The following is a 12295-nucleotide window of genomic DNA, read 5'->3' on the forward strand; positions in this document are numbered from 1 at the left end:
TATTACAGCCACCGGAGGGTGAGCCCTAAGGGAACCCAGGATGTAGACAAACGGGCTGCTCACTGCCAAACCCTCAGCCACTGCCACACCCCCTGGTTCTGCCAGTGTACCCTGAGGAAACTCAGGATAAGAATACACAGGATACTGGCCCCAGATATTGAAGGTGCATATCAAAGGAATGATTTCAGTGAGCCCAGGCTCTTGCATCTTCCCCAACATAGAAAAGTGCTAAATTCCATAACTTGAGAAATCTGGTTTTCTTTTATTAACAGTAATCTTTTGATGTTCTGACTACCTGGTCTTTTGTTGAGAATCTCCTATATATCCTGGCTCCCCACCCTTGCCTCTTCGGAACAGTTTCTGCAATGTCATCTGAGATGCCATGTCCCGGGCCTGAAGTCCTCAGAAAGTCCACCCAATAAAACATAACTCTCAACTTTTAGGTTGTGCATTTTTTTTTTTTTCAGTCAACAATAACCAAGCCACATTTTGGGTCAGGTTGATCCTGCCCCCTATGGTGCAACCACAAAACACATTCATCTTCCTCTTATGATTTAGAAGCTATATGCTGTATACTATTCTTCTAGGAGTTAGACGAGAGATTACTATTTGCAGCCTGCCTTATAAAGTATACTGCTAATTGGTACATTTAATCTTCTCCGACAATTCAAGGAGCTTAGACCTTTTAGTTCCTCACAAACCTCCCCTAGCCTAAATGCTAAAGTCATGCATTTTATTTCTACATATAGTTTAAAGTCCACAAGGCATTGTTGTTGCTGTTTTATACAGTCAATATTTAGATTTCCTCATATTTACCACTGTTGCTGCTCATCGATCTTTCCTGCTTCTCTGACATTTCGTCTGTGATCATTTTCCCTCTGCCTGAAGAAGTCTCATTAGTATTACACGAAGGTCATTTTACTTCCTCTCGCTGCTATTACATACATTTTTCTTAGTCTTCAGTTATCTCAGTTCACTCTGATGGGTCTATATGCAGATTTATTTTTATTTACCCTGCTTGGGGTTTGCAGGGCCTTCTTGATGCCATGGAGTACCGTCCTTAGTCTATTTTGGAAAAATATCTACCATCATCTCTTCAAATGTTTCCTATGCGTCCCTGCCTCACCTACTCCTAGGATATAAAATAAACAAATACTAAAATTTTTTCATGGATCCTTTATGGCCTCGCCATTCAAAGTGTGGTCTATGACCTGATAGCATCAATATTCTCAAGAAGCTTCTAAAAACTCAGCATCTCAGGCATCCCCAGGGATCCACTGAATCAGAATCTTCATTTAAACAAGATCCACAGGTGAGTCACATCCCATTCAAGTCTGAGAAGCACTGGTCTCCATCTCTCAGCCTCTCTTCCACATTTACCACTCCTCGTCTCCCCATTCCATTGTAGATAATTACTTTTATCTTCCAGTTCACTAATTCTTTCATACTCTTAACTTCTTAACTGATGTATATAATACACATAGAAAATTGCACAAGACATAAACATAAGAGCTCAGTACATTTTTACAAAGTAAATATTCATGTCACCACCGAAGTTAAGAACACTACCAGTGGCCCAAAAGCTCCCCCCACCCACCCCAGACTTTTGTGGGATTCAACTGTCCACTCTGCTATTAAATTCATCCGCTGAGTCCTAACGTTTGTTATTCAGTTTTGCTACTCCAGAATTTCTTTCTACTTGGTTCTTTTCCAAATCTGTATGTCATTTTTCACGGCTTTAAGTTCTCTGTTGAAATTTATCTCCTTGAGCAGGGCAACCACAGGTGTGCTAGTGTTTGTGTCTATTAACTACAATATCCAAATCCCCTGGGGCTCTACTGACATTGTCAGCTGTTTATCCTGCAGGTTCTAGTTCATGTTATCTTTTTTTCTTTTTTATGGAGTATAGTTGACTTACAACATTGTGTTAGTTTCAGCTGTACAGCAAAGTGATTCAGTTATACATATACATATATTCATTCTTTTTTACATTCTTTTCTCATACAGGTTATCACAGAATATTGGGTAGAGTTCCCTGTGCTATACAGTAGGTTCTTGTTATCTATCTTATATATAGTAGTGTGTGTATTCGTCCCAAGCTCCTGATTTATCCCTCCCCACCACGTTTCCCCTTAGGTAACCATAAGTTTGTTTTTGATATCTATTAAGTCTGCTTCTGTTTTATTTATAAATGAGTTCATTTGTATCTTTTTTAAAAAAAAATTAGATTCCACATATGAGTGATATCATATGATATTTGTCTTTGTCTGACTTACTTGACTTAGTATGATAATCTTTAGGTCCATCCATTTTGCTGCAAATGGCATTATTTCATTCTTTTTTATGGCTGAGTAATATTCCATTGCATATATGTACCACATCTTCTTTATCCATTCCTCTGTTGATGGCCATTTAGGTTGCTTCCATGTCCTGGCCATTGTAAATAGTGCTGCAATGAACACTGGGGTGTATGTATCCTTTTGGATTATGGTTTTCTCCAGATATATGCCCAGGAGTGGGATTGGTGGATCATATGGTAGCTCTATTTTAAGTTTTTTAAGGAACCTCCATATTGTTCTCCATAGTGGTTGTACCAATTTACATTCCCACCAACAGTGTAGGAGGGTTCCCTTTTCTCCACACCCACTCTAGCACTTACTGTTTGTAGACTTTTTGATGATGGCCATTCTGACAGGTGCAAGGTGATACCTCATTGTAGTTTTGATTTGCATTTCTCTGATAATTAGTGATGCTGAGCATCTTTTCATATGCTTTTTGGCTATCTGTATATCTTCTTTGGAGAACTGTCTGTTTAGATCTTCTGCCCATTTTTTGATTGGGTTATTTGTTTTTTTGACATAGAGCTCCATGAGCTGTTTGTATATTTTGGAGATTAACCCCTTGTCAGTTGCATTATTTGCAAATATTTTCTCCCATTCTATGGGTATCTTTTTGTTTTGCTGATGGTTTCCTTTGCTGTGCAGAAGCTTTTAAGCTTAATTAGGTCACGTTTGTTTATTTTTGTTTTTATTTTCATCACTCTAGGAGGTGGATCAAAAACGATGTTGCTTTGATCTATGTCAAAGAATGTTCTGCCTATGTTTTTCTCTAAGAGTTTTATAGTATCTGGACTTACATTTAGGTCTTTGATCCATTTCCAGTTTATTTTTGTGTATGGTGTTAGAGAATGTTCTAATTTCATTCTTTTACATGTAGCTGTCCAGTTTTCCCAGCACCACTCATCAAAGAGACTGCTTTTTCTCCATTGTATATTCTTTCCTCCCTTGCCATAGATTAATTGACCATAGGAGCGTGAGTTTATTTCTGGGCTTTCTATCCTATTCCATTGATATATATTTCTGTTTTTGTGCCAGTACCATACTGTTTTGATTACTGTAGCTTTGTAGTATAGTCTGCAGTCAGGGAGTCTGATTCCTCCAGCTCCATTTTTCTTTCTCAAGATTGCTTTGGCTATTCGGGGTCTTTTGTGTTTCCATGTAATTTAAAAAAAAAATTTGCTCTAGTTCTGTGAAAAATGCCAATGGTAGTTTGATAGGGATTGCACTGAATCTGTAGATTGCCTTGGGTAGTTCATATCATCTTACCTCATGTGCCTACTTATCTCTAAGTGAGTGCTGAACACTGTATTTGAAAAGAGAGGCCTTGGGAGTTGTTAACCTTCTCCAGAAAGGATTTTCATTTACTCCCAGCCAGTAACTGGGCAGCTGCAGCCAGTTCAGGGACTGTTTACTTTCAGACCACCCTCACTCTTAGGCTGAAACTTGATAACCCACCCAACCTAAGAGGATTCACAGGGCTCCATTCCTTGGTGGCCCTGCAGTCCAACTTTTGTCTACTTGGCTATTAAGCTCTGCTCAGCCCCTTAGCTTTGTAGTAAACATCTCCAGGGCAAAAGCAGCCCCACTGTTAGGCTCAGCACTTTGATTTCTGCCATCTTCTGAATCTTGGCCTAGAAACCGTTTGCTCTTTTTAGCTCTCTGACTTGATATATATTCTAATTTTTCTAATTGTCCTTCACTGACAAGTATGTGTGAATCATGTGCTCTACCAGTCCCAGGAGAGAAACTTAGTGGCTTCCTCTTCATCTACACAATATATTCTCAAATTGCTCTGGAGATGTTAATTACACTTATTCCAAAGTCTTCTTTAAACAACTAGAGTTGTTTATGTGAAATCTGTTTCATCAGGTTTTACTTTTTTTGTTTACGAGCTTAGTTCTTTTACAGAGTTAGTTCTGTTTACATATGAAACTGTTCCTGGATGTCTGCTCATCTTGATATTTGGGATGCCAGTTTGCCCACACTTGCAAAGACCTCCTTCCCTCCAGGAGGAGGATACTGCCCCCAGGTGAAAGCTACTTCCTCAATCTGCCAGCTAACACCCACTTTTGCCATTTCTCTCTGGCCAAATGCTCCCTCCCAATGCCCAAGAATCACCTCTAAAACAAATGTCCTGGCAGCAGAAGGCCTTCATCATCTGAGGCAAATGCTTGCATTCTGTCGAACATGCCTCAGTTTTCCTTTGAGTTGGGCCCTCGTGGAGACTTGAAAAGGGGGAAAGAAGGGTGAGAATGCAGTAGTGAGAAGGAACTGCAAGGGGAAGAAAGACTATGAGTAGGACCAGGAGACAGGAAAGCAGGGGCCCATGGACAAGAAAACACAGGCAGCCCACAGGGCTGGACCTCACTCTGAAAGGGTGAGAGGCTGCAGAGATGGGGCCAAGGAACAGGCTGTGGCACACTAGAGCCGAAGGGGGATGAGGAGTCTGCCCTCCACATGGCAGGCAAGGAGGAGCTTGGGGGACCGAGCAGAATTATGTGGTCACTTGGTCTGCCATGTGGAGGGCCTGGCTTGAAGTGCCACCTGGCACAGTGGTCTGGTGCCAGGTCCACAGACCCTGGGAAACAGCAGAGGTTCCTGAGAGCTGGGTCACTCACCAGCAGGAGGGGGCCTTCTGGAAAGTCACAGGCCTCCAATGAAGACGAGTATGTAGGCAGGCAGGAGGCATGCTCACACCCGTTCTCTGCTTTCCATACTTTGATCAGTCCCTGCTCGTCCACGGTGACAACCAGTTGCAGCCGAGGGTAAGTCACCAAATTCACCAGAGCTGCAGGCTGTAGAGGGCTCGACAGATCTCCGTGCCCTAGGCAACAACAAAATTAATGTAACAACTCACATAGGGCCCATTTATTTCCTAAACACTTATTATTTTCATTCATTCGACCATCACCCAGTGCACACTGGGGACATGTAGGTGTAAAGGATATGATGCCCATCCTCACAGGCCGCACAGCATGGTAAGGAACACAACACAGAAGCAATGTTCCACCAGAGAGGAGACAGGTGTGTCCTGGAGGAGAGCAGTGGCTGAGCGTGGGTGTTGAGACTGCCTGGGGTTGGTGCCATTGCAGGGGGATTGAGGGTGGGGTTCTTCATGTGCACTGGGCACAGGATGTCTGAAGCACTCCCAGTGGTTACCTATGGCTCAACTGAAGAAGGCTGGGCAGGGAGGCAGGACCCAACACTACCCACCCTGCCCGGGATCTGGGCTGTGCTTGGGACCCAGGCTGTGCTGGGGAACTGGGCTGTACTCAGGACCTGGGCTTTGCAGGGCTGCATAAAGTGAACTTCCACGTGGAACGTCTCACTTGGTCCCCAAGGAACCCAGGTTTACAGATAAGCTAATTCAGCCTTGTGGTTGTAAACAGTTTCTGTTGCATATCTGCAACTGCCCTGCTCAGAACATGCCCTTCCCAGTGGTGTACCCAGCAGTGCCACCGCGGGCCAGGCCTGGCGAAGGCCCATGCCCTGTCACGGCCATTAGCACAGAGGAAAATGACCGGTCCGATATGGGCTGATTCCCAGATACATGGTCTCTCCCAGGATTCTGAAAGCTACAACAGCGAGGTAAAGAGCCTGGGTCCAGCAGGCCCACGGTACATTAGGATAGGGCATCAGAGAACCAATCCTCTAATTGCTGTTTCTGAGTTTCTCAGAGTTGCCACATGGGGTTTCTTTCCAATTTGGAGTTATTACGGTTCTTTTTCTATCAGGTGTTATCATGTTAGCATGATCTTTTTCCAATCATGATATCCCAGTATTCTTCCATTCTTTTCTTTCTTCCCCCTCACATCAACAAATCAACAGTTGATTTCTGTTGCTTAAACAGCTAACAAGACTATTACTAGTAGGAACTTGGCACCGGTGACTGGGTCATGTCAACTAGGTCTCGGAGAATACACATTATTCACCAGTGGCTAGTAGTATGGAAGTGGGCAAAGAAGCAGTGAAACTCCCCTTCCCATTTCAGAATAGAAAGTAGCAACCAGGGGAACAGAGCGCAGAAACAGGCTACATACTGCATGACTCCAACAAAATGACTGAGCTTTCTAAAAATAAAATAAGATTGGAGATGTGTTCACAAAGAGGATTAAGGTTGGCAAGCCAGGCAGAATGGGTGCAGAGGGGTCTAGCCCTGTCTAACAGTCCCACACTGTGACCAACGGACCACACTAGAGTTCAACAAACCACAGCCTACAGCCAAACCCAGCCCACTAACCATTTTTGTATTTTCGTTAAAAAAAAAAATCAAAGAATATTTCATGACACATGAAAAAAACAAGAAACTCACATGTGAAGGTCCATAAGTACAGTTTTATTGGAACACAGCCACTCCCTTTTTGTTTACTTCTTGTCTACAGCTGCTTCTGCTTTTCAGCCACATAGTTAAGTAGTTGCAACAGGACCACGTGGTCTGCAAAGCCTCAAATATTTGTTCTCTGGCCCTTTACAGAAAAGGTCTGCCACCCCAGCACCAAAGCTCTTTATGTGCAAGTCAAGACCTTTTTGTTTTGGCAACTATGGAACCTCCCAGCCTTCAGGTCTTCTTCCTGCCCAAGAGCCCCTCATCTAAGCCTGTGTGGTCTCATGTCCACAGCCTAAGGGGGGTCTCTTTCAGGGCAACACAACTGCAATGAAACAGAGACCAGCCACCTGCACCCATCAGTCACCAGAGACCTTCACTCGAAATTATAATGTCAAACATCACTGTATATGAGGAAAATAAAGCACGTGGAAAAGAAAAAAAAAACATGATAAACAAATGAAAAACTGACCATGGAGGAAAGACATATGATGCAAATAACTGTATCCTTTAAACAACAAAAAAGAGCAATCAGAGAATATGAAAATGGATAGGAAAGCTTTTTAACAATTAGTACCAACCAAGTCCAAAATACTAATCAAGTTATCGAGGTTGTAACACTTAAGTTTGCAAGTGGGGTGAGTAAAAGCTGCATTATCTGGGCAAAACCACCCAGAGGCTGGCATTGGCTCCAATGTGGACATCACAGAACTGGGCATGGCAGCTGTCATCCCCTTGCATAAACAGCCTCCATCAGGCACTGCAAAAATGCCCATCTCCCTGAGGCAGGACAGCAGAGAGTCAAGGGCATTTGCGATCAATCAGACTCAAGTCTGAAGTGTGACCTGGCACAGCGACTGAGCCTCCTGCAGCTCAGATTTCTCATCTGTACAATGGGGCTCCCATTCCTCACCTCACAAGTTGGCTGTGATGGTTAAAGAGAATAAAGGCAAAGGGCCTCGCTAAGACTGAGGACATAGCAGCATCTGGTCACTTCTCATCCTGGCCCCCTCCTGGACAGCTCACCTCTTGCAGATCCCAGGCACACACGGTGCCATCTGACGACACGGTGAACACCACGGACTTCTCCCGCCCATCAAACCAGTACTCTGGTTGAGATGTAGGCCAGCTCATCTATCTCTCCTGAAAGATAACACAGACTTGCCTTAAGCACACACATGGACGCCTGGGATGTGAACATTCAACTTGGTGAAGGGGAGGCAGGCAAGTCATTCCTCTTCTCTCTCAGGAGCATGACAGGTGCTGATTCTGGGGACAGTGGTGGACAGAAAGAGCTGGGACTTCAGACTTACAGTTTGGGTATCATGCCCAGGACTGCCTACCACCCACCAGCCATGTTACTGTGAACAACAGTTACAACATCCTTATCTCTTAGTTTCTGTTTCTTTCTACTCTGAAATAGATGTAATGATCTCTGTGAGGATCAAATGATAACACAGGTATAGAACATAGCAGGGTATGTCCTCATTATGTGGCATTTTCCAACTAATTGGCTGAAAAACCAAATCCCTAGAGATCTGACCAGGGAAAGAGTGGGAATGCACAGAGTTACCACCTTCCCCACCCCGTACCTTTGTGCCCAGCAATGGCTTTGCAGATAAAGTCCTTCTCTGGCCACCCAGATTCCATTCGGAACTCCAGCTCGGATCAGCAGAGATAGTACTGTTTCCATGTCTGTGTGCCTGCCCAGGGTCGTCTGGGAGGCTTTACAGGAGGACCAGCGTCTCAGACACAGCTGCCTGAAACAAAGACCCACAGTCCCAGGCAGAAAAGGAGTCATTAGAAGGTGTTTTGGCATCAATAGGCCTAGCTTTGATTCCCAGCTTCACCATCTACTAGCTTGGACAACTCACTTTGCCTATGTAGGCCTCAGTTTCCTCCACTGTTAAATGGGGATAATGATATGACACTGAACGAGTGCTCACCACATGTCGGGAATAGGTGCTTTTCGTGTTTCCAGTCAATCTATATAACAACCCCATAAGGTAGGTCCTCATCTCCATTTTAGACATGAGAGAGAGGTTAAACAACTAACCCAGGGTCATGCAGCCTTGGTCATGCAACTGGAACTCAAGAGTCTGCATTTTTTTGAAGCCGCCAACTATTGTTGAACTATTTCTCCCTTCAATTTTGTCAGCCCTTCATGCATTTTGTTGCTTTGTTATTAGGTCCATTTACATTTATAATTTTTAGATCTTCTTGATGGATTGATCTGTTTATTATTATAAAATATCCTTCTTTGTCCCTAGTAACACTTTTTGTCTTAAAGTCTGTTTTGTCTGATATTAGCATAGTCATTCTAGCTCTCTCTTGGTTGCTGTTTGCATGGTATATGTTTCCATTCTATTATTTTCAACCTGTATCTTTGAATCTAAAGTGTGTCTATTGTAGACAGCATATACTTGGATATTTTTAATCCCTTCTGCCAATCTCTGCCTTTTCATTGGAGTGTTTAATCCATATATATTTAATACAACTACTGATAAGATAGGATTTACATGTCATTTTGCTTATTTCTATGCATTTTTCCTTCTATTCCTCTATTACTGCCTTCTTTTGTATTAAGTATTTTCTTGTGTCCTATTGCCTTGTCATTTCTTCAACTGTATATTCTTTTAGTTCTTAGTGGTTGCCTTGGGGATTACTGGATAAAAATCTTAATTTATGACAATCTAGTTTTGATTAATAGCAACTTAATAGTATCAAAAAACTTAGCTCCTGTGTAGCTCCATTTTATGCCCCTCTCATTCATGCTGTTATTGTCATACAGATTACATCTTCATACATTATGTACCCACTGGAGAGTCACAATTATTGTTTTATGCAGTTGTCCTTTAAATCACATAGGAAAAAAGGAGTTACAAACAAAAGAATTCATTTATGTTGCCTTTTATATACACCCATATGGTTACTTTACTGGTGCTACTTCTTCACGTGGATTCAAGTTCCTGTCTAATGTCCTTTCATATCAATCTGAAAGACTCTCTTTAGTATTTTTTGTAGGGCAAGTCTACTAGCAACAAATTCTCAGAGCTTTTGTTAATCTGGGAATGTCTTAATTTTCTCCTTCATTTTGCTAGATATAGAATTATTTATTTATTTATTTGTTTATTTATTTATAATCAGTCATCAATTTTATACACATCAGTGTATACATGTCAATCCCAATCGCCCAATTCAGCACACCACCATCCCCACCCCACCGCGGTTTTCCCCCCTTGGTGTCCACACGTTTGTTCTCTACATCTGTGTCTCAACTTCTGCCCTGCAAACCAGTTCATCTGTACCATTTTTCTAGGTTCCACATACATGCGTTAATATACGATATTTGTTTTTCTCTTTCTGACTTACTTCACTCTATATGACAGTCTCTAGATCCATCCACGTCTCAACAAATGACTCAATTTCGTTCCTTTTTATGGCTGAGTAATATTCCATTGTATGTATGTACCACATCTTCTTTATCCATTTGTCTGTTGATGGGCATTTAGGTTGGTTCCATGACCTGGCTATTGTAAATAGTGCTGCAATGAACATTGGGGTGCATGTGTCTTTTTGAATTACGGTTTTCTCTGGGTATATGCCCAGTAGTGGGATTGCTGGATCATATGGTAATTCTATTTTTAGTTTTTTAAGGAACCTCCATATTGTTCTCCATAGTGGCTGCATCAATTTACATTCCCACCAACAGTGCAAGAGGGTTCCCTTTTCTCCACACCCTCTCCAGCATTTGTTGTTTGTAGATTTTCTGATGATGCCCATTCTGACTGGTGTGAGGTGATACCTCATTGTAGTTTTGATTTGCATTTCTCTAATAATTAGTGATGTTGAGCAGCTTTTCATGTGCTTCTTGGCCATCTGTATGTCTTCTTTGGAGAAATGTCTATTTAGGTCTTCTGCCCATTTTTCGATTGGGTTGTTTGTTTCTTTAATATTGCGCTGAATGAGCTGTTTATATATTTTGGAGATTAATCCTTTGTCCGTTGATTCGTTTGCAAATGTTTTCTCCCATTCTGAAGGTTGTCTTTTTGTCTTGTTTATGGTTTCCTTTGTTGTGCAAAAAAAAAAAAAAAAAAACGGAGCTGGAGGAATCAGACTCCCTGACTTCAGACTATACTACAAAGCTACAGTAATCAAGACAATATGGTACTGGCACAAAAAGAGAAACATAGATCAATGGAACAAGAAAGCCCAAAGATAAACCCAGGCACCTATGGTCAACTAATCTATGACAAAGGAGGCAAAGATATACAATGGAGAAAAGACAGTCTCTTCAATAAGTGTTGCCAGGAAAACTGGACAGCTACATGTAAAAGAAGGAAATTAGAATACTCCCTAACACCATACACAAAAATAAACTCAAAATGGATTCGAGACCTAAATGTAAGACCGGACACTATAAAACTCTTAGAGGAAAACATAGGAAGAACACTCTTTGACATAAATCACAGCAAGATCTTTTTTGATCCACCTCCTAGAGTAATGGAAATAAAAACAAAAATAAACAAATGGGACCTAATGAAACTTCAAAGCTTTTGCACAGCAAAGGATATAGAATTCTTGATGACAATCTTTTTCTTCCCACACCTTCAACATATCAGCACACTCCTTTTTGGGCTCCATGGTTTTTTATGAGAAATCAACCATTACTTTCATTGGGGTTGTCCCATACATGATGAGTTGCTTCTCTCTTGATGCTTTCAAGATTCTGTCTTTGGCTTTCAAGTTGGATTATAATGAATCTCGACATGGAACTCTTTTGACTTTATCCTACTTGCAGCTCACTGAGCTTCTGGATGTGTAAATTACCATTTTTCATCAAATTTGGGAAGTTTTCAGTCATATCTTTAAATACTTTCTACTTTCTTTCTCCTCTCATCTGGAACTCCCTATTATCTGTTGCTTGCATGCTTGATGGTGTCCCACAGGTCTCTTAGGCACTATTCATTTTTCTTCATCTTCAGCTTCATTGCATTCCTCAGACTGGATAATCTCAACTGACCTATATTCCAGTTTACTGATTCTTTCTTCTGCCTGCTCAAATCTGCTCTTGAATTTTTAATTTGATATTGTACTTTCCTACTCCATAATTTCTGTTTAGTTATTTTTTTATAATTTTTCTTTATTAATATTCTCTATTAAATGAGACACTGTTCTCATACTTCCCTTCAGTTCTTTTCACGTGGTTTCCTCTAGTTCTTTGCACATACTAAAATAGTTGATTTAAAGTCTTTGTCTAGTAGGTCTGATGCCTGGGCTTCCTTGGGGACAGTCTTTATTGTTTGCTTTGTTTCCTGCATATTAGCGACACTTTATTTCTTTGCATGACTTATAACTTCTGTTGAAAACTGAACATTTTAAATAACATAATGTAGAACTCTGGAAATCTGATTCCACCCCACCCCCAGTTTGTTATTATTGCCGTTATTATTTTTGGTTTGTTTAGTGAAGTAACTCTGAAAAGTTTCTGAAGTAACTCTGAAAGTCTGTATTCTTTGTTATGTAGGGCCACTTATGTCTCTGCTCAGTTAAATTAATGTGCAGTAATGAGAGGACAGAGATTTCCTAAATTTCTGGAACCACTAAGTTTCCTAGTCATTGCCAAAGGCTC

The 12295-nt window shown here is 41.4% G+C and overlaps 1 pseudogene; it reads right to left on the reverse strand.

Annotated features, from left to right (window-relative positions):
* Positions 1–12295, reverse strand: part of LOC132366932 (cyclin-dependent kinase 20-like) — a 48282-nt pseudogene that overhangs the window by 18712 nt on the left and 17275 nt on the right.

Source organism: Balaenoptera ricei, chromosome 6 (genome assembly GCF_028023285.1).
Source record: "Balaenoptera ricei isolate mBalRic1 chromosome 6, mBalRic1.hap2, whole genome shotgun sequence".
NCBI classification, from domain to species: Eukaryota; Metazoa; Chordata; class Mammalia; order Artiodactyla; family Balaenopteridae; genus Balaenoptera; species Balaenoptera ricei.